Consider the following 8,085-nt stretch of genomic DNA (forward strand, 5'->3'; position numbering starts at 1 on the left):
ACTCCAGGATAATATCTTGGGAGGTTATAAAGCTTTACTAAATAGAAGGTCTAGTGTGCCCTGACCCTAAGCCATCTTTCCTCCATCTAAACTCTCAATCCCTAGTGATTCTTAGCCTTCCTAGAACCACCATGAAGTTGTCCACATTTCATGTCTTCTTTCTCTATCACATTTCATTTTAGTTGCTGAGCTAAAGTCCTGAAGTGGCATTTTCACAAATTCTCCTTTCAGAACTAGAAATAACTATATCTCCTTTAGTCCAGTATATTACAATACAGTATTGGGTTTTTAAAAATAAATTAAAACAGAAAAAACTTCAATTTAGGCATTCAATCAATGATTTTCTTTATTTTCAATTTTTGTGTAGGGTGGGGAGCACGGAAGAGAGGGGAAAAAAAACCCCAATGTGTAACATTGCAGGAACAGTGTATATTTCATGTATTATAATAGAATTAGCATATTTCCTGATAAATTCCTCAAAACTGTGACCATGTTAGATTTCCAGTGGAGGTGGGAAATCTATAAAGCGGCAGTGCTTTGGAAATCAAACTTCTTGTTACCTGTACTCCATGTGCGCGTGACTTTGAAATGGTGTTTTTATTAACAAGTAGATCTATCGGGAGGCATCCCTGCTGCCTCTGCCCCAGCTCATTCCTCTCTTCCCTGTTTCCATTCTCTTCGTCTTAGTCTTCACTCCCCACTTTTTTTTTTCTCATTAAACTTTCTTTTAATGGTTTTCAAAATTCTGTGACAGATTTTTGGTCAAGTTGTTTCCATGAAAAAGTACTGGTTTTTTAAAACGAATACCTTACACACACACAAAAACGGTTCACAAAACATTCTCCTTTCCTCCTGAAGGTTTTACGATGCATTATTATCACTAACTAGTCTTTTACTAATAAACTTAAATGGCCAATTCAGACCACCCATTCTGAGACTGTTCTACCACGATTAAGAGCAGGCTGGCAGGTATTAGGGATAATATTTATTTAGTCTTCTGAGTCTTCCCGGCAGACTTGGTGACTGAACCAGCTCCAGCCACCTTCTTGTCCACTGCTCTGATGACACCTGTGGCAACGGATTGTGTCTTATCTCACAAACAGCAAAAAGGCCCAGAGGCAGATAGGCAGAGACGCTATCAACACAGGTGGGCTTGTCAGGAACCACATCAACTCAGCAGCATCACCAGATGGCATGAGTTTGGGCCCAGAACAACAATCAATCTTCTCAGCTCAGCAAACTTGCAAGCAATGTGAGCTGTGTGACAATTCAGCGCAGGGGTGTAGCCAGCCCTGATTTGGCCTGGATACGGTTCAGGATCATCACCCAAGCCATGAAGCCAGCTGCTTCCACTGGTGGGTCATTTTTGCTATTCCACCAGCCACACTGCCCATGATGAACATCTTTGACAGACACGTTCTTGACACTGAAGTTCACATTGTCCCCAGGAAGAGCTTCACTCAAAGCTTCATGGTGCGTTTCAACAGACTTTACTTCAGTTGCCTGGAGCAAAGATGAACACCATGCTAGGGGTGAAAACACCAGTCTCCACTCGGCTGCCAGGGACAGTGTCAATACTACCAATTTTGTAGATGTGCTGGTGGGGCAGAGGCAAGGACTTGTCACTTGGACGAGTTGATGGCAGGGTGCGATCCCAAGCCTCAAGCAGCATGGTTCCACTGGCATTGCCATGTTCACAGGTGACTTTCCATCCCTGGAACAAGGCACGTTAGCACTTGGCTCCAGCATGCTGTCACCGTTCCAACCAGAAATTGGCACAAATGCTACTGTGTCAGGGTTGAGTCAATTTTCTTAATGTAGGTGCTGACTTCCTTTATGATTTCCTTGTATCACTTCCGGCCACAGAGTAGCTCAGTGGGATCCATTTTGTTAACACCAACAATTCGTTGTTTCACACCCGGTGTGGAAGCCAGAGGGGCATGCTGACGGTCTGCCCGTTCTTGAAGATCCCTGCTTCAAATTCACCAACACCAGGAACAACAATCAGGACAGCACAGTCAGCAGGAGATGTGCCTGAAATCAAGTTTTTGATAAAGTCTCTGTGTCTTGGGGCATCAGTGATGGTCATAAAATACTTGCTGGTTTTGAATTTCCATAGGGAGCTATCAATGGTGACACCAAGCTCACCTTCAGCTTACAGTTTATCCAAGACCCAGACCGCCCTGAAGGAGCCCTTTCCCATCTCAGCAGACTCCTTCTCAAATTTTTTGATGGTTCTTCTGTTAATCCCACCATATTTCTAGGTCAGATGGCTAGCAGTGGTAGACTTGCCCGAGTCTAGGTGTCCAGTGATGACCATGTTGATAGGAGTCTATTCCTTTCCCATCTTGGCTTAGATTTAGCAGTGGTTTTCATGACATCTGTGTTCTGGCAGCAAACCCAATGCTTCTTCCCTCTTTTTATTTCTTTAATTCCCATTTTTCTCCTTTGGACTTTGCCTTGCCTTCAGTGTGCACATTGGACCTTAGCCCTCGGTGAACTAACACTTAACAGTTTCATGACCCTTAAACCACATCAAGAAAGTCACAAAAGGCTCCTCAAAGGATCGGGAAGAAATACTGCCCCTATAAATACACACAGCCGACTTTCTAGGTCTCCTTCAATCATAACTTCAACCTCAAAAAGCAGTTGAAAAGGCCATCTAATTGTTTACAACATTTGTTAGAACCCTGGATGCAGTTTGGTTTGGAGGTGTGATTCTGATTTGGAAGTTTCCCAGGTGATTCTTGTCCACACCCAAGTCCCCACTGAGATCCTTCCCCAGATAGCCGTTGAAGAACCAGAAATCACAATGAAATGCCATAGTCCATATGAAGCTATTTCCACTGTAGGGAAAAACTGTGCTTCATGGGAAACTATGCATTGTCTGCACACAGCACACCCTTCCTGTTATCTGATTCTAGTCTTCACTGCCCTTGAGCTATTTTACAACTTGTATGTTATAGGTAACTGACAGACATGCAAATGCTTCCCTGTCTAGTAGAGGTTCAATTGATTTCTCTCCACTCCCCCTGGAAAAAAACCCAGTTTTGTTCTATTTGCATTCTCATTTCAATATTTCTGATCTTTAAATGTCTCCTTTCAGATTCTCTTGAACCAGTTATAACATCTGTCGGTTCCGTCTTTGATTAATGAGTAGAATCAAATCTTTAACATATACACATTTTTATATCCGTATGAGGGTCACGATTTTACCTTTCTATGAAAATTATCTTTTAACACCACTCTCCCCAGCCTGTTCCCACCTCTGATGGTTCGTTCAATGTATAAATCAGGTGATGGTGATTCAGCATTTGATGGGTATAAATAATTTTATAGGTACAACAGGCCATAATACTTTGGAGGTGGGGTGTCCCAGAAAATCTGGGATGTGTGGTTGCTGAACAATCTTTTTCATAGAACAATATAGCTGGAAAGGGTCTTAGTTCCATCTAGTCTCCTTCACTGTAGGAACAAGGCCAACCAAAGCTCAGAAATATGGAGAGTTTTTTCAAAATTGCACAGATTTTGAGTAGCAACAAAATTGAGTTTGAACCCAAATCTGGCTAATTCCAGACTCCAAAGCCTTTATTACTACAGTCAATCTTCTCTTCCTAAAGTGGGCCTGACAATATGAACCTGAAGCTGACTGTACGACTTAAAGCCAGAATCTAAATAGAAAACCCTAACATCAATGCCACAGCAGGCCCTCTGTGCTCTCCCTCAATGCCTGAAATGAAATGACAAAACAAATGGCACCACTCCTGTGTCTGACTGGTCAACCAGTCTCCTTAATTCACAGGCACACTTCACATGTCATTTATTCTCCCACAGTGCTGAAGCACGTAATAAATGCTCGATAAAATTTTGTTGAATAGAACTGATTGGAGTAGAAGTAGCAGAGACGCAAAGGACCCACAGCTGATTTTAAACAAGGAAGCTTTAACTAGAGAGCTCGAAGGAGCCAGCCTGTTGTTTTCATCCCAAGTTGCACCCCTAATCCTTCTGTGAACCATACATTCTAAAAATAACCCAACCAGGTTTGTAGTGAATAATTTATAATCTAGAATAATTATTATAACTAAATACCCGGACCCACTTTTTGCTGGTACATTCCGATTGACATAGGAGGACTGTCAGAAACGCTTTGGAGTGAATGACAGCCTATTTTAGGAAATCAGTAGCTGCACTTACATTGGTTGCGCTTCCTTCCCAGGTCAGTTTTCAGTTCGGGTGGATGATGCAGGGCGGTATTAACAAAGGCGCCCTATAGCATGGATGCCTGAGAGCTCTTTAAACTGTGTGCTAACAATATTTTTATATACTCTGTCTTTCCCTCACCTTCCCCCCCCCCCCCCAAGCTGTTTCCTTAGCTGCCTGAGCTGTTTGGCCCTGTCTGAATTGCTGCTGCCGAAGCCTTTTCTGGCAGGTTGCCCAGGGAGCAGCTCTCCTGTCGATTCTGCCTCTCTCCAGGAGTTGCCTGCCTTCGGTATAATGGGCAACATTGAAAGCCACAAGGCGTTCGGTCGACAAGGTCAGAGTGCCTTTCATTCCCGCAATAATCAACCAGTGTAGCTCTTCCTCAGACCTGGGGAGAGAGAAGATAGAGGTCAAAAGAGCAATTACATTTCACATTGACTCCAGAAAAGGCTTGGATCAGGAGACTAAAAAGCAAAACGGATTCTTGCTTCATTCTGTTCCATTCTCTCTCTGGTCATCTTTGTTATTAACGCTAGCCTGAAACCATAACAAGTTTTAGCTTGATGACGTGCAAAGCGCATTTTCCGCCTCCAGATGAGATCTTTCTTCTTAGACATTTAGCACTGTCAGAATATTGCAAAAGAATGCAAATGAGCTGCAGGATCTATAACCAGAGACAGTAAGCAAAGGCCATTAATTATGTTTTTAAAAAATGTTAACCCTAGCAGACTGTATAACAAGCAATTGTGCTAATTTCAATCTGTAATCAGTCTCTACATTAGCATAACTTTATTTATTTAGCATTAAGGCAACAATTTAGAGAATATAATTTAGTTGCAAATGTCAGTAATTTTGCAGTGGCAGACTGTTGTTACAAAGCTACCTCTATTTGACCTTACAGCTGCCAGGACTAATTACTTTAATTGCATTAATTGCACTGACCATTCTGGCGTTTAGTGTAGTTGCTGTTTCCCTTTAACCATTGAGCAAATCAACCAGGCTGAATTCTGAGGCAAATGGGCCAATGTTTTCTTCTAAATCTTCTTTGATTCTTTTCTGCCTTTTGAGACGCCAGATGATTCACAGATGATCAGTGCTCTCACTGAGATCAAGAATTTTGAGGAAAGCCCATGAAAGGGAAAAAAAAAAAATCTGTGTTTCTTCACTGAACTTTATTGCTATTGCTGACTCGATTAAAATACAATCATTTTACTAACTACCAAGAAGCATTTAAAAGAGGGTGTGGCAGGTTGACAGTAAGTTAAAAGTCTCTCATTTCACACTTTGGAATGAAAACATTTCAGGTTATTTTTTCAGATAACTGAGGTTACTTTGCTCAACAACTTGGATTGCTAAAATATTCTATTATAAATGATACATATCTATCTGCTTTGCAATAATAGCCAACATGATACATATCTATCTGCTTTGCAATAATAATAGCCAACAATAGCCAGTGCCTGCTATTATTCCAGGCACTGTTTTAGACACTTGACATGTATTTATTCATTTAATCCTCTCAAAAATCCTACAAAATATGTATTATTACTGTTGTTGTTGTTGTTATACATAGGAAGTAATGTAATTCATGGCAGAGCCAGGATTCAAATCTAGATATCTGGCTCTGAAGCCTCTGAGCTTGACCTTGAAGCTAGATCACTTAAGAATTAGATCAAATTCTTCCTACAATTCTGCTACACAAAATTGATAAAACAGCTTTCCTCCTAAGTCCTGGCTTGCTGTCTCTGGTTCCTCATATTTATACGACAGAGCTTCAGTTTGGCAAAATTCCTCTTGGAAGTGAGGCGGCCAGATCTGATTAAAGTCTTAACACTCCCAATGTGTGCAATACTTCTTCAGGCTAAGTTCTACTCATCTCTAAGCTTTCAGCCCCTATATCATGTCCTTGGAGATGCTTTCCTTGACCCCCCCCCCCATCTTATTATGAGCTCTGGTGGGACCATGAACGTTTCTTTCTTAGCACTAACATCCTTCAATTCAATATTTAATAACCCCAAATTAACACAACATTGTAAATCAACTAAACTTCATTAAAAATAAAAAAAATTTTTAAAATAATAAATAACCCAGATACCCTGCCTTTAATAGGGTAAGGAGGAGTGGTACTGTCCATTTTCAGTAGTTTTACTCTTAACTATTCAATCCCACAAAAAAGCACAAAAAAAATCACAAAACTCCTGATTCCATTAGGTTTGAGATGTATATTCCAATTAGCTGGTGTCCACAGGATGAGATACATGAATGGCTTCTATCACTTTTTTTTTTTCCAATTCCTCCCCAGCTCCTCAGCAGGTGTGGAGCCCTATTCTGGATTTTCTGATGAGTAATAAACCTTTGGACTTTATCCCTTCCTCCATGTCCCCTTTATATCCAGCTATTATAACCCATGATTCTGGCAAACCTGGATTCTCCCTGTATTAAACATACCCCAACTTTCTGTGTCCATGACTAGGTTCACATGATTGCTCCCCGCCCACATTCCCTACTCCCCCATCCCATCTGCTTTTTGTTTTCACAGAAGATCTGTGAAATCCTCATACAGCATATCCATATCTTTTCTAGAGCATCTGCAATGGGTTATTCCATCAGTTCTATCTCCTCAGCCTTGACCTCCTTTCTCTGACCTTCTGCTCGGCCTCCCTTCAACCCTTCATCATCTCTTGTAGGGACTGTTGCAGCAGTGGCCCAGCTTCTGGCTGCTCCCAGCTCTGTCCTTTACGCAGCTGAGTCCCCTGTGGACAATCATTCAGGAGCTCCCTGCCTGGCATTTAACACATTTTGTTTTCAGTCCTCAGGCACATCTGCCAGGCATCTTTACATTTTGAATCTGAAGGGTGTTCTTCTGGTAGAGAAGACAGAGCAAAACAGGAGCTGAGTAATTTTATTTTCTCTTTGTCTTGTTACCATTACATCACAATCTCTTAGAAATATGACTAAAACTTCCTTGTTCTTCTTTGCTCCCTACACATTGGTAAAAGTCATTCTTTGTTATCTCTTTTTTCCCCTAGCAAAATTGAGCCTATTTTTTACCTTATTCTTTATGACACTACTCTTCTAGGTTTGTGCTATTGTGTTGCTTTTGTTCTTGGCTACAAGTTCTTTAATCTTTCAAATGTGCTTTTAAAAATCTTAGCTCAAAGGAGAGTTCTCTGAGCAACCATATTGATTTCTGTAGATTTTCTTCCATATTCGGGTTATTTTTATTACATAGCTAGAATTTCATTTTCTACTCCTTATGGACCTATCTACACCCTTTCAGAAAACCCTCTTGTCAAGAGACTGAATGTATATTTTCTTTGAACTTTTTGAAATTTGCTTTTCCATAGTCTTGAATGCATGTCAGATACTGATGAACATTCCTGGCTTTTGCTCATTTGAATTCTGAGAAGCTGTCATTTTCTCCCAAGGTTCTCAGCACTTTGTTCTAAACTTGCCCTATCTTGAAGATCAGAATCAAGTTTAGAGGAACTGTGTCCTTCAGATCCAAGCCGACAATCTACATCTCTTGATCTGCTGAGTTGAAGACCTCTGTCCCTAGAGGCAGAGAAATACCCAAACTCCACACTGCCTAATAATTTTGATGTATATAAGTAGAATTTTTATCATATCCATTTTCTTAAAAAATATAACCTTTATTTCAATATTTTTCCTAGGCAGAGTTTTTTTGTTTGTTTGGTTTTTTGCGGTACGCGGGCCTCTCGCTGTTGTGGCTTCTCCCGTTGCGGAGCACAGGCTCCGGATGCGCAGGCTCAGCGGCCATGGCTCACGGGCCCAGCTGCTCCGCGGCATGTGGGATCTTCCCGGACCGGGGCACGAACCTGTGTCCCCTGCATTGGCAGGCGGACTCTCAACCACTGTGCCACC

At 41.4% G+C, this 8,085-nt stretch overlaps 1 pseudogene; it reads right to left on the minus strand.

The window, feature by feature from the left end:
• Positions 1–279: 279 nt before the first annotated feature.
• On the minus strand, positions 280–3,062 carry LOC111182553 (elongation factor 1-alpha 1 pseudogene; annotated as a pseudogene).
• Between the last annotated feature and the right edge of the window lie 5,023 nt (positions 3,063–8,085).

The sequence above is a fragment of the Delphinapterus leucas genome, chromosome 3 (genome assembly GCF_059928025.1).
Source record: "Delphinapterus leucas isolate spDelLeu-1000000601 "Yukka" chromosome 3, BTC_Dleu_Yukka2, whole genome shotgun sequence".
In the NCBI taxonomy this organism is placed as follows: domain Eukaryota; kingdom Metazoa; phylum Chordata; class Mammalia; order Artiodactyla; family Monodontidae; genus Delphinapterus; species Delphinapterus leucas.